This window comes from Haemaphysalis longicornis, unplaced genomic scaffold, assembly GCF_048455015.1.
Source record: "Haemaphysalis longicornis isolate Haplotype H1 unplaced genomic scaffold, Haemaphysalis longicornis Haplotype H1 scaffold_12, whole genome shotgun sequence".
In the NCBI taxonomy this organism is placed as follows: Eukaryota; Metazoa; Arthropoda; class Arachnida; order Ixodida; family Ixodidae; genus Haemaphysalis; species Haemaphysalis longicornis.
Genome location: NW_027526225.1, coordinates 121,224,468 through 121,245,116, shown reverse-complemented (window position 1 = coordinate 121,245,116; position 20,649 = coordinate 121,224,468). Strand labels below are relative to the sequence as shown.

Here is a 20,649-nt window from a genome sequence, read left to right as displayed (position 1 = left end):
GCGTACGCACGTGAACTGTTTCCTTGGTATTCGTTGCAAGCGCCACAGGCATTCCTGGCGACGCCGGGAGCTCCTCGTATGGGGCGTGCTAAAGCGCGCAGTAGACGGCGGGAGTAACTATGATCCAATTTTCTGGTGACGCCCATTGCACACATTTGGGTCAGCAACAACAGCTTCGCTGTTAGAAGGAAACCCTGTTTCTCCTCGCAGATGCATACTCGTCTTCATTTTTCTGTTGTTTGGGAGAGAAGAAAATGTTGCTGCTACTGCCACCTTGTTTGCGTCATCTACGAGCATTTCTTATTGGAAAATATAATTTCGTGCACTCTGGGACGTTTTTGTGGTCACCAAGGTATTTACCCAAAACTTTCCTTCTTTGAGTTTCTTCTCAAGGAAGCGTAATTAGTTTTGGCCTAAATATATTCTGGCGTCTCTGGCGAGAGTGTTCTCCGTGGCGTTGGTTGTATGTTGCTTCGACAAGTGAGAACAAGATGCCGATGTAAGTACACATGGCCAACCAACGGCCCTTCCTGTATTCTTTAGAGCACAGGCGATCAGGCTTGACACAAAGTTGATTGCCCTGAAATCATGTTTTCCCGGCAGAGCGCGAAGAAAACTCATAAACCACCATTTTCTTCTTTGTATTCGCTTAACCTACCAAGAGCGTTTCTTTTGACCCACGAATTGCCTGAGCCTTTGCTGTCGGTATGTGCCGTACATGTATGGAGGAGTGGCAGAAAAGAAACGGGGATGGGATAAATGCTCTCTCACTTTGTGAAAAAAGGTCCGCTCTCTACCGTAGAAGGTACGTGGCTTTTATTCTAAGGCCTTACCTTACCTTATTAACTGCGAGCAGGCAAAGTGGAAGTGGAGAAGGAGAAGGAAACGTTTATTTGAGCCGATAATAAAAAAAAAATAAAGGAAATGAAATAAGAAGGAAAATAAAGTAAGATAAAATTCTGTAGCTGACCTCTACTCATAAATGGCCGCTCACCACGTCAGTAGGTTTCCGAGGCCGGAGCGAATGCCGGTAGTCATTTCGTGGGTGATTTGTGCGTGAATATTTATTTGACGGCCCTTCAAACATCTGACACGCATGCTAAGAGGGGATGAGAGTTTCGCTGTGCACGACGATGTTTATTTTTGTTTGAACAATGACCACTTCAATCTTAAAGACAAACAAACCGATTGAAACGCTGGAGATATGTTGAACAAAGAGTTCCCTGTAAGCGATTTACATTGCCACATTGGGTGCTTCTAACAAATTCCAACAAAAATAGAAAATTCTACAGGTTATTAAGTTTGCGGGTGATTGTTTACTTTGCGGGTAATTATTTTTTCTGTTATTTTCTTTCAGCGTGTTCCGACAGTCTTCATCGTGCAAGGTCTATCCAAGGTAAGCCTCCTTTGCGACAGCTTTCTTTTTCAAAGCGTTAAGGGAAGTCGAATGTTTCCACCAAATATTTTCAAGACTGAACCTCAGACGCCTGCAGAACATACTCGTATCGGAATGGTAGAGTTCATCTCAGGGATGCTAGTGATTTATTTTTTAATGAAGAAAGTTATGTAAGAAAATTAACACTTAACATACATGAGTCCCGCTTCGGGGAAGTTAGTAGAACCTCTGTTTTAGTAAAACAACCTGTGGTTAGCATAAGAACAGACGTCACGCGAAACATATTCCGAACAAGGAACATGTAGTTCGGTGCCCGAGGCAAACAGGAAGCTGAGAGCTAAGCGGGGGCCCAAAAAGTGAAAAAAAAAATGCCGAAAAGAATTAAGCTTTTGTGCTTGTGACCTTATCTTAATAACGAATATATGGCGCATAAAACCAATTTACATCGTAATACACGATTGCATTTGAGACGATGGTGTCATGTGCGGTACCCACGCTAAGCAGAAAATTGAGAATGAGTGTTTTCTTTTTGCTTGAATGTATCTATCAGCTGTCGTAGACTTCCACTTCTTCAGCAACATATTTTAAAGAGGAATTAACCCTGAATTTAGTTTTTCTTTTAAACAGCCATGGTCAGTTTTAGACATCCATGGTCAGTTTCCGAAGCTGTCTTGAATGAGTGTTCACTTACCAAATATGGCCCGAATGTTAACACATGGTCCTGTCAGTAGTAGCATATCTGCAGATGTCTGTTGACCCTAAGGGTAAATAAATAAATAAAGAAATAATAAATAAATAAATAAATAAATAAATAAATAAATAAATAAATAAATAAATAAATAAAGTGCGAGAGATCAGTAAAACACTTTATTTGTTATCCATGTACATTATACTTAGGGAGGCCTCCGCGATGTTGCCTGTCCAGACGGTGAGGCCACAATTGAGAAGGCTGCTCATGACTAAAAATATTTGCTGCTAACGAATGAAAACTGGGTGCTAGGCAATACGGGAAAGTTGAAAACTATGTTGAGTTGCATTTCCTAGGACAAATTCAAAGTCTAGCTTGTTTTATTTTTGTTGGCAGAGGACCACTGATACCTAAACTAAACAAACTGACGCAGGTGCCCTAGTGGTGCACGGCTCCAGAAACAGCGGAGTGGGGGATCACCTTACCTTCTTCCGGTTTTACAAAGTTTCGCTAGGCGTTGCTAAGTTTTGTTAGATTCGGTGATATCCTTGCGAGGCTGGGCTAAGCGTTCAGGGGAGAGGCCAAGTTTAGCCGGATTTTCTAATGCCGTTCCGGTCTGTCCCCCGCACTGACAGCAGATCCATGGGGAGAAGAAGCTAGTTCGACGCTCAGCTCCGATGTTTTTCAAGCCTTCTATCACTAGTGCAAGCTGTACCAAATTTTGACGCTTTAGTAGCCCCAGAAAGAGTATTACCGTTAGCATGGTAAAGTAAAGAGTAGCATACGCATATTTCCCCTGTGCTCAGACTTGAGCTGGTGCCAAAGCAGGCTTCGCTGTTATAATACCCTATCTGCGATTGGGCGCCCTTTATATGCGGTGCAGTTTGATTTCGCGGTATTTTTTTGCTAACGCCACTGGACAAAGCTCAAGCTAAAACAGCTTCGTTGTTAATGTTGCCACATGTGTAAATGCGACCCCTCCGGGCCAGGAGTTGGCAAAGACAATGGCAGGAACGCCCTATATTCTTTGCAGCCCTATGGCCTGCAGGGGTCGCAGTACACTCTGCCAACGTGACAATATGCCTTGAAATTCCGTAACATTTTATCAGTATTGGCCCACGCATAGCGCCATCTGTCGTTAACAAAGGGAAAGGCCTCGGCTAAGATAAAGCATTTCGTTGTGGCGGGAATAGGGACGCCCCAGTTTTGAGGTGCTCTTTGTCACGTCGCTCGTGTTCACGTAGGCGTGAATTTCTTCGGCTCGATGCCAATATAGCCGCGGGGGAAGAATGATGTCTCCAATCTTGGCGTAAAAAACCACATCAGGCAAACGAGCTAGAGTTTCCCTGTACAACGATGCCGATACCAGTCTTTTTGCCATCGTCGTCGGCATCATCATCCCCTCCACCAATGGAATAACCAAAATTGTCATTGCCATTATCATTATCAATCTAATTATCATCACCGTGGTCACCACTGTGCTTGCCGAGGTCAATCCACTTGAAACCTTTGGGGCAGCCAAAAGACTGCACGCTTCCCCGGACGACTGTATGCCTCAGTGCGCACGCTGCAACACAGTGGAGCAATATACCGCATAGTGTGGACTTGTCAAAACAATAGGGAAATGACTGCGATGAAATACCCGACGATTAGGCGGGAGAAAGTAGTGCTCTCCAGCGCAGACCCGAAAGTTCAGAAAGAGCAGATCAAAATTAGGCCGGAGTGGCGGCAAGATGCAACGTATTCCCAGAATAAAGGGACCGACCACCAATTTTAGATACAAATACAGAACTTTTTACTTATCAAGATTTAGTTATCTCCCCCAAACGTTGCGCTGATCGTAGTTCGGCTAGAATTCCGGAGAATCTTTTCGAAAGCGAAAAAATGTAAACTATGAAAGCTTTGTTAAAAACAGTGAAGTGTGAGAAGTCAGAAATCCATACAAGAGAAGACTGCCTCCCTTCCAAAAAGCTTTCCTCGCCCAGTATGCCAAAGTGTTCCTAAGCTTTTCCCAAACCTAATCACTTGCCCATTTTCTGCACGGCATTCTTTCTTCTTGTGGAGTGCTGGAGGACGTGACCCTATTATCCATAAGGGCGGAGAAAAACATGCACATTTCTAGAAAAACCTTCTCTGAACATTTGCCGGTGAACTTTGTGCGAGCGGCGAAGGGACAAGGTGGGTTCATTATATAACTTAGAGGCATGTAGGAGGACTCTGGCTTGGAATTTATCATAATCAATGCTACAGAGTTGGACATAAATACACTAGAAAGCAAAAGGCTTTATTTTTCTTGGCGAACGTACTTACTGTACCCGTTCTGGAAGGCGACAATGGGCGCAATAATCTTATTATCGGCGAGTAACATCGGTCGTAACCGCTGTGGAGGAGGTAAGAGAAGAAGATGCTGGCTGAGTGTTAAGGAAGCAATATTTTTTAAATATAGTACAGCTCTTCTCCCACGTGGAGTTTGGAGGAAACTCTAGACTGTCGCATACCAAAAGCTCATGAAACTCGAAACGCCTTTATGCTTTTTAAGGTGCACTGTTCTAGAAGCATTGCCGACAAGGCAGCGCACGTGGAAAGCTCCTCTTTATAAATGACAACAAGGATGGCGGATACCTTTTCCTTAATAGGTAAACCGAGCAGCGTCTGATAGAAAAGTTAGGACACCTCTGCGAAGTTTTTCAGGGTTCGTCTACATAGGCAACATGTGGCTCGGGAAAGACTATACTTATACATTTGCCAAGATAGCCAGTTTCTCTACGTATAGGCACTTGTGAAATTGTGAAATCGCCAAAAGGATATCTGGAAACTTGTTTTACTCTGCTAGATCAAACTTAGCTACCATTTGGCGATGCTGCGGCAGGGAAAGCATGTATCAGGAAAAGATGCTGGCGGGCCAAACACAAAGAATGTGGGTCCAATTTGACCGGTACTTAGTGATTATTGCTTCTTACAACAGGTGGCCATCGATGCATATTGCAGGAAGTTCACTGTCAATTTATCGCTGCATGCCTCTGTTTCAATGTACGTGTGTTTTTTTCTGTCTATTCTTCTGGCCATGGCCAAAAATGTATATGGTGCAGTCGCTTTCTGGAACCCTGAAACAACAAAAAATGAATTTAGGTTAAGAGAGGATTCATACGAAAGTCGTCAACTGCAAGGTGATCAAACTGACTTCGGTAATATGAAAAGGGGACATGAACTCTACTAGACTGGACAACATTTGTCTTTGCCATGCGTAGCACACAAGGTAGCCATAAGGCTACCTTGTGTGCTGCAAAGGTTCCCCCCCAAAAAAAGAAAGAATAACAAGGGACGATGTATGGAGATACAAATGCATAACAGAGTAAATATCGTAAGCAAAAGCTTTGCTTCCCGGAAAGTGCCTTCCCTCAAGCAAATTGCCTCTATATATGTTTGCTTTCGCAAGTGGAGAAAATCCATCATCAGTTAATGCACGTTCTATAACTGTCACAAAACCTAGAGTTTTTGAACGTGGCGAGCTCAGCTCTGACTTGAGAGGTGAGGTGCCGAAGGGGTAATTGGCCGATGTACGATCGGTACTAAGCAGTTAATTGTTCTCGGTTCTGAGAATAAAGGAAGAAAAAATTAAGACTTAGATAAAAACACGTTTGGTGCTTCAAGTAAGGTGCCTCCTAGCATCCAATCAATTTGCACACTGTGGGAGAAAATAAATTTCCTGCTGCTATTCGCCTGTTCGAAGTCGATGCTGCACCGAGGGACGTCGTTCCCTCTTGTTAAGTAGCAGGTTATAGGACGAGGCACCGTCTACCGCGTACCTCTAAGGATGCTGGAAGATGAGAGGGCATGGTTGATCGAACGGAAGTCACCTTTTGCACCTTCCGGTGTGTGTAATCTAGAAAAAGGCTATTGTGAGCCCTTCGGCCCACAAAAGGCCCACAAAAGGCCCACAAAAGGCTATTGTGAGCCCACAAAAGGCTATTGTGAGCCCTATACATTTTGTGTAGAAATGTATAGGTAGCTGCATGCCCGTCGTTTGGACTGAGCGGATATAACACATGCCAAACTACGAGTGAAGAGGTCGCGTAAATGGTAAACACGAAAACAGCAAGCTCTCCTAACGCTCATGGCTTGATACACGTGATCATAAACGTCAAGTCAAAACGGAAGAAACAAGAAAACATTGCACTCCCGCTCCTTTCTTTCATTTAGAGCCATATCCGCTCCGTAGAAACAGACACCCCTAATTTTTGGCTGAAAAAAAAAGACTCAAAGTTCTACTCTACAACAGTTTTTTTTAAGCCGGTCTTCACAAAATACAAAAGACAAATTTGGGACTCCTTTTCTGTGGACAGTGTCATAACTGATCCAACAATTATCACTAGCGGGTGGGGATTATTATCTCATGCTTACCGTTGACACTACAAAAACTTGAGAGAGCGACCACATTCCGAACACGGTCACAGTGCCTCAGGAATCCGTCTTTGGCACCCTGCTTTTTTCCAATCCTTATTAACGGCCTCAAGGAAAACCTTCCACTCAACATCGAAATTTTCGCGGTGCCGTAAACTCCGCCTGTCCAGTGGATCCAAACGTGTAGTTGGCGTCTTGGATCTCAAAGAACCGGGAACGAAATTCTGGGAGCTCTGCAGGTAAGCCGCATTGAGGCATGCGGCACATGTCCATCATGTTTAAATTTCATTGCATTGACTTTTATTACCTTAAAGACCCATTGATGGGGTATTACATAAGGGGTGAGCATATACATAAAGAGAATTGAGAGTCATATTTTATTACAGTGTAAGGCAGTTTTTTTACGGTGTTTAAGAATGTGGAAGGGCAGGTTATGGCGGTGATTTTATTATAAAGGCTGTTCCAGTCGTTCGCTGTACGAAGAAAGAACGAAGATGAAAAAAGTGACGGGGCGTATACGCGGGCGCGCAACTTGTTGCGGGTGACCGGTGCGACTTTAGATGCGTGCCGGGGGAAGAATGTAAGGTTGCTTGCTGAGTGAGCTGCGAAAGAACTTGTGGAAAACGCAAAGACTAGCAGTACGGTGATGGAATGCGAAAAAAATGGCAAGTCGTATTTTGTTTTAGTGCCGATATGCTGACGTCGGAGGAGTACTTAAAAGGAATAAATATTGTAGCTCGAGTTTGACGTGATTCGAGTTGATTGATGAGACATACTTGATGCGGGTTCCAAATAGGAGATGCGCATTCTAATTTTGACCTGCAAAAGACTGACAGGCTAGTAATTTTACGTTTTGAGGGGCGTGGTGAAAATGGTGCTTTAAAAACGTGAGAGTTTTGTTACCAGTTGAAATGATGTTCACAGTGTGCGTTGCCCTGGTTAAATCACAACAAAGAGTTACACCAAGATATTTGTAGACAAGAACTATTTTTAGGTTGGTGCCAGAAATTTGGTACAAGAATGCAAGTGAATTTCTACGCCGGTGGAAGGAGATGGTCTCGCATTCGTTAGTGTTTAGCTTCATTAGCCAATGGTTGCACTATTCTTGCGCACTTCGCAGGTAATTTTCTAGAAACGTGGTTTGAGAAGCGCTGGTAATTTTATATTAAATAACGGAGACCTCTGCAATAATACGGATATTGGAAGATACGCACATTGGTGGGTCATTAATGCACATAAGAAACAGAAGTGTACCAAAAACAGACTCTTAATGGACACGTGAAGTTATGGAAGTAGAGTTAGGTATTTGATCTTGACAAGGATTGATTGTCAAAGGCTACTTAATAATTCTTCAATCCATGCTAAGATATCGGCTTCTAGATGTAACGCGGAATATTTTACTAGTAGGCGCTGATGAGGAACTTCGTCATAAGCTTTTGCGATATCTAGGATGACGACGTAAGTATGTACGTTGAGTCTATTTTTACAAGAAGGTCGTGAACAAATATAGCCAGCTGCGTTTCGCACGACAAACCTTTCTTGAAGCCACGCTGTGCAGAGTGAAAGAAATCGTTAGAATAGAGGAAGCCTATGGTGTGTGTGTAGATTATAAGTTCGAGAATTTTGCAGGGTACGCTGATTAATGAAATGGGCCGACAGTTTAATCGGGAGTGTTTGTTACCCGATTGATAGACTGGAACGACCTTTCCGTGTGGCCAGTCTAGGGTCAGCATGCCTGTCCATAACGACTGTGAAAAAGTATAAACAAATATGCTACACAAATATGTTGAATATGATCAGTGTTTTGTCTTTTTAGTTTTGACGTAATGTCGTCTTCACCAGCTGCTGATGAAAATTTGGTATTATCTATTAAAGATGAAATGCCGGATGGAAAAAAATGTAATTGTTTACATGTTACTTTCCAACTTCGTATAGGGAAGAGAAAATGACGGTTGAGTTTTTTTAGTAAAAACTGATGCAAAGGCGGCATTAAACACGTGGGAACATTAAGCGTTGGTCTGGGCATCATATGACTCCTTGGTTAGAATAATAGTGCACGTGTGCTGTGGATTTAGGACTTGCCAAAATTTTGGGGGGTTGTTCTTGTCAGCTAGGCAACTGACACATTTCTGTGCTGGGCAGCTGACTCACAAGGTTCTACACAGGCGGGATATAATGACAGCGCATGCACACGTCTTTGAACCGTGTTTGGCGAGGTCGTTTTCACATTCCAACAGGCAAAAAGCACAGTTTTTGTTGGCGGCCACCTCATTAAACAGGATTACCAGGCCGCGATGCTTAAAAAATGGCCGCATATCTGCTCCTTTCGTCGCAAATGTCGACAACAGTCTATGTCGACATTTCCTAAGTAAATGCCTCCCTTCACATTCCTACTCACCTCCCATGTTTTTCCTCTTGAATCACGCTCTTCCCAAGGTAAACACGCTGAAGGTCTATTTAAATTTACCGCGTTCCACTGCAGGCCGGGTGTTTCGATGCCATCCCTGCCCTACGGCGGACACACGCGTGAACCGAGGCGCCCTACTTTAACTTTTATAGGACCGCGTTGCCCTTGTCCCTGTAAGTTCCAAGCAGAACGTGGAGCCTATCTAGTGGAACATCTCGTAAGTGTTGCTGCTTCATTTCTTAAAATGCCGCTAGAAGCTGTAGTGGCGCGGGCGACAGCAGACAACAGTGTGAATTTTTTTCTGCAGTGGATATAGTATTTCATTTTACAAAAATCAAGCAGCTATGAATTTTTTAATAAAACACTATAAATATCCCTTGTGTATTAATTTTCTGTATTATATTTGCGTAATGTCTTGTTCTTGTTCAACAATGTTGACAAGTATGAACAAATAAACCGGACTTAGAAGTTTATATTTGGCTGTGAGTATATAAGACTATTGCACAGACATCATTTCACTTTGGCCGGGTGGCTGAATCGAGTCAAAGACAGAGTGACAGGCAGACAGACCAAAATTTCTGAGTTTGAGTAGCCTAAGAAAGACTATCATCTTTAAAACGCCCGCTGCACCTCCTCTTAATGATTGATTGCAGGGTTTAACCCACCGACGCAACGCAGGCGATGAGGCGCAAAGTAGTGGAGGGCTCCAGATTAATTTTGACCACCTTGGGATCTTTAACGTGCGCCGAAATCTCGTACATACGGGCGTTTCGGCTTTCCACCACCATCAAAAAAGCGGCCGCCGGGGCCGGGAATCGAACCCGTGACCTCGTGCTAAGCAACGCAACACGCCTTAGCCACTGAGCCACCGCGGCGGGTATTAAAACTTAGATGAAAGGTCACAACACAAGAAGACGGAAGTAAAATAGATGCCTCACGTATAACTGTCAGCGGGGCCCGTAAAAGATAGTATGTTGGACGCAACGAAAGTACCTATCAGAAACTGCTTTGGCACTGCAAAAACCTGAACTTTCAAGCGCCTGGGAAAAATGAGTTACGAAGGAAAACCATATATAAAAAATTGTCGCGTATCTGCTCCTTTCGTTGGAAATGCCGACACAAGACGATAGTCTTTACCGACTTTTGCCAAGTAAATTCCTCCCTTGGACTTCCCCCTCACCTCCCATGTTGTTCCTCTTGCGTCGATCTCGCCCCAAGGTAAAGACGCCAAAGGTTTGGTTAAATCATTTTAAATTTGCCGCGTACCACTGCTCCCGGCCGGATGTCTCGATGCCAACGCTGCCGTGCGGCGGAGACGCGCGCGTATCGTGGCGCCCTACTTCAACGTTGATAGATCCACGTTGCCCTACTCCACGTGCGCTCCAAGCAGAACGTGGAACAAATCTAATGGAACCTTTCGTAACTGTTCCCGGTTGATTTCTTAAAATGGCACCAGAAGCTATAGTGGCGCGGGCGACAGCAGGCGACGGCGGAGTGAATTTTTTTTTTTTTTTGCCGTTGATGAAGATTTAATTTCGCAAAAATCAAGCATGTATGATTTTTTTATAAAGGAACACTGCGAATATCACTTCTGCAAAAATTTACCTTATATTTGCGTAATGTCTTGTTCTTCTTCAACAATGTCGACAAGTATGAACATTACACCGGACTTAGACGGGTAGATTTAGCTGTGACTAAGACTATTGCGCAGGCCTTGGTTTATTTTGGCCGGGTGACTTACTCGAGTCACAGACAGACAGACAGACAGACAGACAGACAGACAGACAGACAGACAGACAGACAGACAGACAGACAGACAGACAGACAGACAGACAGACAGACGGACGGACGGACGGACGGACGGACGGACGGACGGACGGACGGACGGACGGACGGACGGACGGACGGACGGACGGATGGATGGACGGACGGACGGACGGACGGACCAAAAGTTCTGGGTTTAAGTAGCCCAAGAAAGGCTATCGTCTTTAATAAAATAAAACAATCTACTGGTATAAAGTTCTAGAAACAATGTTGTGATGCACAACACAACGAAACCCCTGCCCCTCCCTTTCTTCTCACGTCTACCACATGCACTACTGCCTCACTCCGCTCAAACGCCTTCCTTCTCTGCCGCACCCAACAGATTAGAGATGCTGATGAGGTGATTATATGCGTATTGTTAATGCTTATGAAAAAGCTGTACGCGTGCGCTTTTGAGCTGGTTTCATTGCGTAACTCGCGAGCACGCTTCTAAACAGTGACAGCCGCTCAAAACCTGTTGCACACGCCCTATAGTACCCGAATTCCAGAACCTCCGTATGAAACGTAAGTTGAATTCAATTGTGGCGTGAAGAAATACTGCATCCCCAACACAAACTTTCTATCCCAGTGGGAACTTCTTCCTGGCATATACACACGTTAGGGCATCATGTTGAAAGGGTGCCGGGATCCAGTGGACGTACCATCAGCGAATTACTCGCCGATGTGCGTGCGTGTGTGTCCTAATACTTAGGGAGAGGCACTCAGTTCGGTAGAAATGCCGGCCGCAGTTTCAAAGTTTTTAATTAAAGACACCTGGGGCTCACATAAAACTGGAGGCTCTGTCCTACGCCAGAGGTGGTCGCCTGCGCGAAGGCTTAATTGCGACGTTGACACCCGTCGCTGGAGCTGACGTGTGAATTAGAGCCGTCGCTCGTTTTAGATTTGTTTCTCTCCGTTTCTTTCACTACTGCTTTTTTCTTCCATGCGTAACGAACCCTAAAGGCGTACGCTACAAGGCTTATGTGGGAAGTGACTGCGTTAAATGCTTTCGGTTTTAGTAATATTCATTAAATGAAATGCTCCCTCCACTCGCTGGAGGAGGAGGTGATGGAAGGGGAGGACAGGGGGAGGAGGGTGCAGAGGAGGAAGAAGAGGGATGACTTTAAAGTTGAAGGGAAGTCAGCCTTGCATTGAGTTTTGCTTTTTACTACATATTTATTTATTTATTTATTTATTTATTTATTTATTTATTTATTTATTTATTTATTTATTTATTTATTTATTTATTTATTTATTTATTTATTTATATCGCACTGAGGGGCAAGGGCATTGCAGAAGGGAGTGGGGAGTAATGTAGGGGGAGCAAAACAACAACAACAAAAAAATAAGTGCAGCAGGAGCAACAACAATACAGGTTCATTTAACACCTTGCATCACATTGCTAATAAATCAGACCTGAAGCGTTCGCGATCTTGGATGCCGGCAATGGGCCCGGGAAGGTGTTTGAATTTGTTCGGTGTGTGAGGAATGGACGACTGAAAGCAAGTGGTAATTAAGCAATTCATAATGCCTAATTTGTCATTGTGATCCATACGGGAGCAAACTCATGGACGTTGGGAAATGAGGGTTGTGCGCAATAAAGAATAAAGAGACCATTGTACTTACGACGATCAGCAAGGTTAGGTAACTGCAAGGAATTTTTCATCGATGTTATACTGTCTGTTTTGCTGTCATTGCGAGGAATAATTATGTTGTACTAGTTCTAATGAATTGCATAGAGTTTCAGATCTTGGGTCTCAAATATACGCATCGTATTCAAGGGTAGAGCGACCTACAATTTTGTATAACAATAATTTCAACTATACCGCTCGGAACCGAAATTGCTACGTAACTAGCCGAGCATGGGATTAGTGCGGCTAATTAAATTCTCAACATGTAGTGGCCATGTTAGTTTACAAGAGATATAAAAACCTCAGTACCGATATGATGCAACGGCTTCTTGCGGGGTGTCATTCAGACAGTAACCACGGGAAGAATACCGCCACCTTGAAACATGCGGAGTTTTGCAGGTAATAGTGTTGACTTCCATTTGCCACTTTACGCAACAGTCTTATATGAAACCGATATCATTTCGAAATATGTTAGTATCGCTAATATCCTTAAACTCGCGAAAAATAACACAATCTTGGGCAAACAAGTCGATGTTGGATGAAACACGGGCTGGCGAATCAAGTATATATATGAGGAAAACAAGAAGACCGAGAACGGAGTCCTGAGGCACACCCGATAAAACGGGGCTATGTGAAGATTCATTCATTGCACGCAACAACTTGTGGACGGATAAAAAGAAACTGCGCCAAACACGCGAAAAGATTTAGGTCTAGGTTTAATGTGCTCAGCTTGAAACGTACTTCATGGCCCACCTTATCGAAAGCTTTTGCGAAGTCAAGGAAAATACAACCGGCACGTGAGCGATGGTACAAAATGACGTGAAGTTGATGGATGAAAGATAGCAACTGTGCCTCACTACGACAATTTGTTGCGAAAATCATGCGCGCACAAAGAAAATGATTTAGGCTCAAGAAACCTTACAAAATGAAAACACAAAACATGCTCTATAATTTTACAAGGAACGCTTGTCAATCAAAGGAAGCGATAATTGTAAGGCGACTCTTCCAGATTTGTGAAGGGCGACCACCTTCCTGACCTTCCAATAAACCGGTACGTCGAGAGTTTTCAGCGACTGCTGATAAAGCTCTGACAGTGCAAATGACGAGTACATATCAATGCTTTTCAAAAACTTCGTGGCAAATAGATCGCTTCCAACACTACATGATGGTTTTAAAGATTAAATTTTTAGCAATGCCGCCTGAATAAATCATAGTAAGATCCACTGGTAAGTTGTAATAGAACTTTCACTTGGCAATGACAAATCAGAGGCAGCAACAAAGTTGAGGTTGAAAATGGCGTTTAGAAAAAGAGGGCACTGCATCACGTACAGCACAGCTATTGTAATCAACTAAGCGAATATAAGTATCCTGGCGAAAATTATCAAATTACGCGAAGATACAAAAACCCATACAAGCACTAACAGACGCAGATAAACACACCGACACTGACAGACGCAGGAACGCACTCACAGCGCCCGCACAGTAGTAAAGTTAAGTATTATACGGCGATTTCCCACAATGAATTCAGTGGGCCATAAAAAAAACCCCGAATAATCATTCCTAAATCTGGCCGTGTGTACTAGCCACCGAGCGTGCATGCAATCATAAGTGCGAAGGATGTCAGAATTCCAACCCCAATTTAACACTGCTGACGATGTAATGCATGCTAAAGCATTCGTTCCCAAATGCTTAATGGATATGCCGGAACTGTGTGTGCCGCGCCGTTCCTCATCACTTACAGGAGCAGAGGTGGAGTGGCTTGCTTAACCTTCATTCTCACCCTAGCGAAGCTTTGCCTCAAGGCCTCAGCAACTTCTCATGCCACAGTTTCGCAGTTTACGGTTGTACCGTAGCGCCCTCTGGGTTGTTGCTCAGTCGGCTTCTCTTCCATTCTGGGTTGTTTTGCGTCCTCTGTGGTGAGATAGCCGTTACTTTGGCCCTGTGCGGCGAAAGTGCACTGTGCGGCGAATAATTCGATGGAAAGACGAAATACGAAAAGTCGGGGTAAACTGTGGACTGGAGCAGAGCAGGACAGGAGCGGTTGGAGGTCGACGGGAGAGGGATTCGTCCTGCAATGGGCCCAGTGGGTTGTTGCTGTCGTTGATGATGATGATGATGATGAGTTGAACTTTAAGTAGAACTACGCGGAATTACTTCATATTACCTGCAATTGCTCAGAACTTCCATTATTTAAATGAAATTTGTTGTAATTACACGCATTCAGCGTCTAGTGACGCGGGCATAGTGGAGATGGCTGTGCGTGGGTATTTGTGACCTTTTTGTGCTAATCCCAGCGGCTTAGTTTTTACGCACCTAAACTGTGTATCGAGGATCTCCGGAGAGAATTGAACAGTGCGACGAAATTATTCACCAAAGTACGCTTCTTAAGGTCTCGGCTTGCTTACGGCGGGGAAGGTATTCGCGCTTCTTAATAACATATTAAATTCTACGGGCGTTTGATCCGAAACTCCTGCCTCATTGTGCATGCTTAGCTCGGGCTGGCAGCGGAGCGCCACTGTTGGTAATAGGATCAAGGGATTTGGAACGTGACGTGTTAGTCCCAAACGCATTTGAAATGCGCGCCTTCTTGTTAAGCAGTTCCTTCTGTATGTCTACATTTGCATATCAAAATAAGCAAGCCGGTGCTTTAGCCCTGCCTTTATGGAAATTACTCGGAGCCTGGGTGAGAGTTTTCATTCCACGGACTCGCGAGGTCCAGGCAAAGACATTTCCTAATCGACTTCATGCCCACTTGTGAAAAAAACTCCTATTTTCAATAAGGCTCACAGACAGGCGTGGAGTGTGGCAGTGGCAGGGGATTTGGAAGTGCCGGCCAATTACAACGAGCAGGTTTGAGTAATGATTTCTCTCTTCATTCCTTTTTTTCTATTTGTGATGCGCAGACTGCGCCCGGCCTGAATGCTAGAACAACCAAACGAATTCACAATATACAAATCGCATGAGGAATAGCTATAAGAATGGTTTTCTTTTCTACGGAAAGGTTGGGTTACAGAAAGAGAAGAAACCGAGAAAAAAAAGAAACAGGAATGGTCAGTAGACGCAGCCCTGAATAGCGCAAAAAGCAAAGCAAAAAAAAAGAGAGGAAGGCTGTGCCACCGTTCGCGTGAGCCCCACAAGTGACGTTTTGGTCTCACTGGCCACGCCATCAGCGCACGTAAGGCGGTCACTGTTCCCTCGATTCAGTCATGCCCGCAAGCGCCCTGTTGTCTTCTTTTTTATCATTTGATATGACCATCTGCGCACTTCAGCAGTGGTTGGGAGCCACAATAGGAGCCACTGGCAGATGAGGAAGCCCATTGGCAACGCGTTCGAGCAGTCCCCCCCATCGCTCGAGGAAATAATTCGATACACGCTAACCAGTGGCCTGTCCCCGCACGGGGCACCTAGAGTTATTTTTGAGACAGTACTGGCGACACCGTGGACCCTGGGCCCCCAAACATAAGTTGTAACCTACCGTGACGATGTGTTCATAGGTGAAGGGTAAGAAACCTCGAACGGTGGCTGTCGGAGTCATGGTCCAGCTCTGGCCGATGGGCTCCCTGTCTGTTTACCAAGCAGGAAACTTCGGGACCTCTTCAGGTATCAGGCTGAGGCTGCAGATAAAGTACCGCTGTTTCCGTCTTTATACTATAGCATATGAAGTTCACGAGTATGGCTTGGTGGGCTAGTTGGTGTAGCATCATAAAGGGTTAACAGCGCACAAACACGACACACAAGGAAAAGAAGACAGGACAAGCGCTAAACTACAACTGATTTCTTATTTCGCCATGAAAGACATATAAACCAAGACACATCCAATCACAAGGCCCAAAAAATGACAAACACTTATCTCGCGCCCTGTCTTCTACGCTCGTTGCTCCAGATACTGTTTTTCTTTTTCTGAGAGTGAAACACATGATCTGCTGACGCAGATTTCATGAAGACGTTCAATCTCGAGGGCCTCGATAACCTCCCGTGTATGTCTGTCCCTCCCTCTAGCAATGCCTGAGCAGTCCCCGAACAGCGGCACGCAGGTGCAACCTTTGCAATGCGCAGCTAGGTGGCCCGAAACAGCCGTCTTTCCTACGAGGTATTTATGTTCCCTCAGCCTATCATTAAGGCATCTGCCCGTCTGGCCGACATAGGTTTTTCCACAATCCAACGGGAGAGAATAAATAATGCCTCGATATATAACACCCGGTATAACACTCGATATAACACGCGAAATAACACTCGGTATACAGACTTTGGATCGGACTAGTGCGAAAAGCACCCGACGAAAGACGAAGCCCCAAGTGTAGCACTGGGCCAAGCATTCGCAACGCTGTTTTAGTTGCCGACCCAACACCATAGTCCAAACGAGACCCAACCAAAGCAGTATACAAGCGCAGCAGGAGTTATTTGTCAGCCCCATACGATTGGTGGGAGAGAACCTTAAGGATATTCATTCGTTTCAGACATTTACGCATAAGTTCCTTGATGTGTGGAATGAATGTGACTTTACGGCCAAACACAACATCTAGAAACTTGCGCTCCCTGTCCACAGGAAGCGACACGCCATTAAGAGTAATGTCTGGAGAACACAATGCAAGAGCTTTTTGCAGGATTAAGTTTAAAGCCATTCTTGTATGCCCAGCCGGCTAGTTTCTTGACGCCAAGCTGGACTTAACGTTCGAGATTTACATATTACACGACTTAAAGGATATCTGGACGTCACCTACATACATTGAATAAGAGATTGTAGGTGGCAGTGCCTTCCGAAGAGTTCATCTTAACTATGTAAAGAGTGCAGCTCAACACGCCACCTTGCGGTACGCTATTTTCGTGCACGTGAACCTTTGAGAGGGCACTACCGACTCTCACTGGAAATGTTCTCTTCGACAAGTAACTAATAAGGGTGTTGAGCATGTTACTCGAAACACTGAATTACTTGAGGTCACTAAGTATGCCATAAAGCCAGGCGGTGTCATAGGCGGTGTCATAGGCGTCATAGGCGGTGTCGAAAAACACAGTAAAAAACTTTTTGTGAACTACGGCAACCTTTATATATGATTCCAATGCAGCCAGTTCATCGTTGGTGAATCTCCCCACCCTCCCACCCTAAAGCCAGCCTGGCAGCTCTCGAGAAGACCATTGTACTCTACGAAGTAGATGAACTTCCTGTTGATCATCTTCTCGAGAAGCTTATACAGGCAGCTGGTCAGGGCAATGGGTGCATAGCTAGCGGAAGAGGAAGGGTCCTTCGCTTCCTTCAGCAAAGCCACTACAATGGCCTCCCTTCAAGACCGTAGAAGTTGCCCCGAAAGCCATATTTTGTTGTATAAGTGTAGGAGTGTCTCAAGAGTGTCTGGGAGTAGGTGTTGTATCATGACATATGTAATCTTATCTGCCCCTGGAGCTGAAGGATTGCACGTGCTCAGGGCAGCCCTCAACTCAGTGTGAATTCAGAGTTGTAAGAAGTTTTTGATTTGTCTTTGTCATGTAAGGGCTTTTTCTCTCAGATGTTTTGTATTGCCTGAAAGTGTTACTGTAATGTGCTGAACTGGGCACGTGTTGGAAGTGTTGTGCGAGCGTGTTAACCTGGCCTTCCAGTATGTCCGCTGTTGTACTAACCAGAGGCAGGCTTTGTGTCTGTTGTCCTTTTAGTTTGCCGTACTTTTCGAGTGTCGGTGTAGGAGTTTATTGATGTTATGACTGAGCGCCAACTATCTCGTTTTGCATCACGGCGCACACGTTTTCCAATCACCTTGGCCCTTTTGAAGAACAAAAAGTTACCCGACGTGGGGTACCGACGAAGGATACCCCACGCCTTGTTCTGGGCCTTTCGCGCCCGCCTACAGTCCTCACTACACCACGGCTTCCTCTGGTTGCGCGGGGCACCAGGGGCGCGGGGAATGGACTTTGCGGCGGCGTCGAGGATGTGCGCCGTGAAGAGTTGGGTAGCTTTTTCAACGTGTGGGTGTCCTGTGGATGTCTAGTGTAGTTTTGATGTCTCTGTAAATGTATTCCAGTTAACTCTTGCTTCATTGAACTCGTTTTGGGAAGATGGACTGCATGGGCCTTTAGCTATATATGTTAGCGAGGTGGGGACGTGGTTGCTACCATATAAGTCCGTGCCCACGCCCCACTCAAGACAAGGAAAGAGAACTGTGGAGCCAATAGCCAAGTCAAGATACTAGTATTTGTTGTGTCGTATGTTATGGTATGTAGGCGGTTTCTTGTTGAAAAGGCATGCTTCTCAATTAGACGACCTCAAACTTCTCAATTAGACGACCTCGGGCATCCGTGCGAGAAGAGCCCCAAAGACAATTGTGTGCATTAAGGTCGCCTGTTAGGATGTATGGTTCGGATAGCTGGTCGACCAGTTCACTAAATCAGAGCTCGAAAGTGTAAGATCAGGAGGAATGTAAATGGAGCATACCCTTATCAACCTATAAAATATTATTGTGCAAATCGCTACAGCCTCTTGGACAGTGTTCAGAGTGATAGGGTGGCATGCTAACGATTTCCGGGCGATTATTGCCACACCGCCAGAAAACTGCGTGCAGCCATCCCTATCCTCTCTGAACACCATATAGCTATTTAAGAAATTTGTGTGCTTGGAATTCAGATATGTTTCTCGAACACACATTAAACTTGGCTGATTAGCATGCAGGATCTCATACACACTGTCCAGATTATTAAGAAGGCCTCTACAGTTCTATTGAACAATACTTTCTCTTCCCATTATGAAGTGTTCAGAGCTACTGGAGTGTGACTCTTTATGTAAGGTCTTTCGGGGCTTGGACTCTTGGAAGGGGTTTTTTAAACTTCTCTGGAGGTTTAGATGGAGGGACCCGCTCCTTCCGCTGCGAAGCAGACAGGAAAGGTCCCACATCTATGTCATCATCAGATTTGGAAGGGGTACCCAGCGGACCGCACCCTCCGGACTTGGCACCCTTCCCCGGTGCCCTTCGTTCGAGCCGCGACCGCGAGGGCATCAGGAGCGCCGCGGGTGGTACAGGCGGTGCGTCGGGGTGAGAAATACTGCGGTTTTTTCCGTCTCCATCTCCTACGTGCCTTCGCGTGTGCTTCGGGCCGGTGGAGAAGAAACAGTTGATGCAGAAGCATCCCCAACGGACGTGGTTGTCACCACTGCCACTGCTGACTGAGCTGGCGGTGAGGTGGCGGGTTGGGCCGCCGGAGGCAACCCGATGGGGGGCGGGGGCGGGGGCGGGACGAGACCGGACCAGACGCCGCTCCTCCCCCCGGCTAGCCGCGTCGGCGTTCCTCGTCAGGGGAAGGAGGCGACCCTTTTCGCTCCTCTGGGAAGGTGATGTTTTGTGCTACCTTTAGGTTAATGATTTTTTTCTCTAGTTGAAACTTTCCACAACCGCGAGAGTATGCTGCATGTGGACCCTGGAAATTCGGGCAGGTGAAGTCGGTTGCAGTGCAGTTGCTGGATAGATGATCCTGCTGGCCACATTTGGTACATGTTGTTCTGCCGCGACAGGAGTTGGTACCATGCCCGAACCGCTGGCACATGAAACAGCGCCGCGGGTTCGGGATGTATGGCCGGACAGAACAACGAATTAAACCTGCGTTCACATGCTAGGGCAGTGTGCAGCGGTCAAAAGTCAGTATCACGTGTTAGGTGACTATTTATTTGTTGTCACTCCTAATGACGATGTGCCTTACTGCTGTCGCCACTTTGTCTTTTAGGCCTTCGAGCAGATCGGTCTCTGTCTCGGTTAGGAGATCTGGCTCAGATATCACACCCTGGAAGATGTTGAGGCTGCGGTGGGGTTTGATTCTGATATCCAGGCCTGCCATACGCGTTTGGCTCATGAGAGTTGTGGCTTGCTGCTGCGTGTTGACCTCAACTAAGACGTCACCGGTTCTTAGTTTTTTAGCATTGTATCTCTTGCCAAGGATAGCTTCGAGAAACTTGTTTTCAAGGAATACGGATTGTGAAGAAAGAGGCTTGGCTTGGTCAACAGATTCAACTATCAAAAAGCGGGGGTAGTTGTCGGGTTTCGTGGAGTTGATGGCAGGTAGAGGGGGAACAGATAGTTCGCCCGATCATGTTTGGAGGGGGGGGGGGGGGTTCGATTTTACTATATGGCATAGGAAAAAGCAGAGGGCGGGGGTACTTCCTTTGTTCAGGTTACCCTGATACCGAGAGAGGTCCCGGAGCTCCCTGCCTGGTAAACAGACAGGAAGCCCATCCGCCGGAGCTTGACTTGGGCTCCAACGGCCACCGTTTGAAGTTTCTACCCTTTAAAACAAAGCTGGCGCATTTATAGACGGAACATCGTGCCCGGCACAATGTTTCTTCATCTGC

General features: G+C 45.5%; 1 pseudogene across 1 annotated transcript in view; it reads left to right on the top strand.

Moving 5' to 3' along the window:
* LOC144161824 (eukaryotic translation initiation factor 3 subunit E-B-like) overlaps positions 1-20,649 on the top strand; it is a 770,574-nt pseudogene that overhangs the window by 110,529 nt on the left and 639,396 nt on the right. The window contains exon 3 of the transcript XR_013320496.1: positions 1,358-1,396. The product of XR_013320496.1 is annotated as a eukaryotic translation initiation factor 3 subunit E-B-like (transcript). The remainder of the gene's footprint in view (positions 1-1,357; positions 1,397-20,649) is intronic.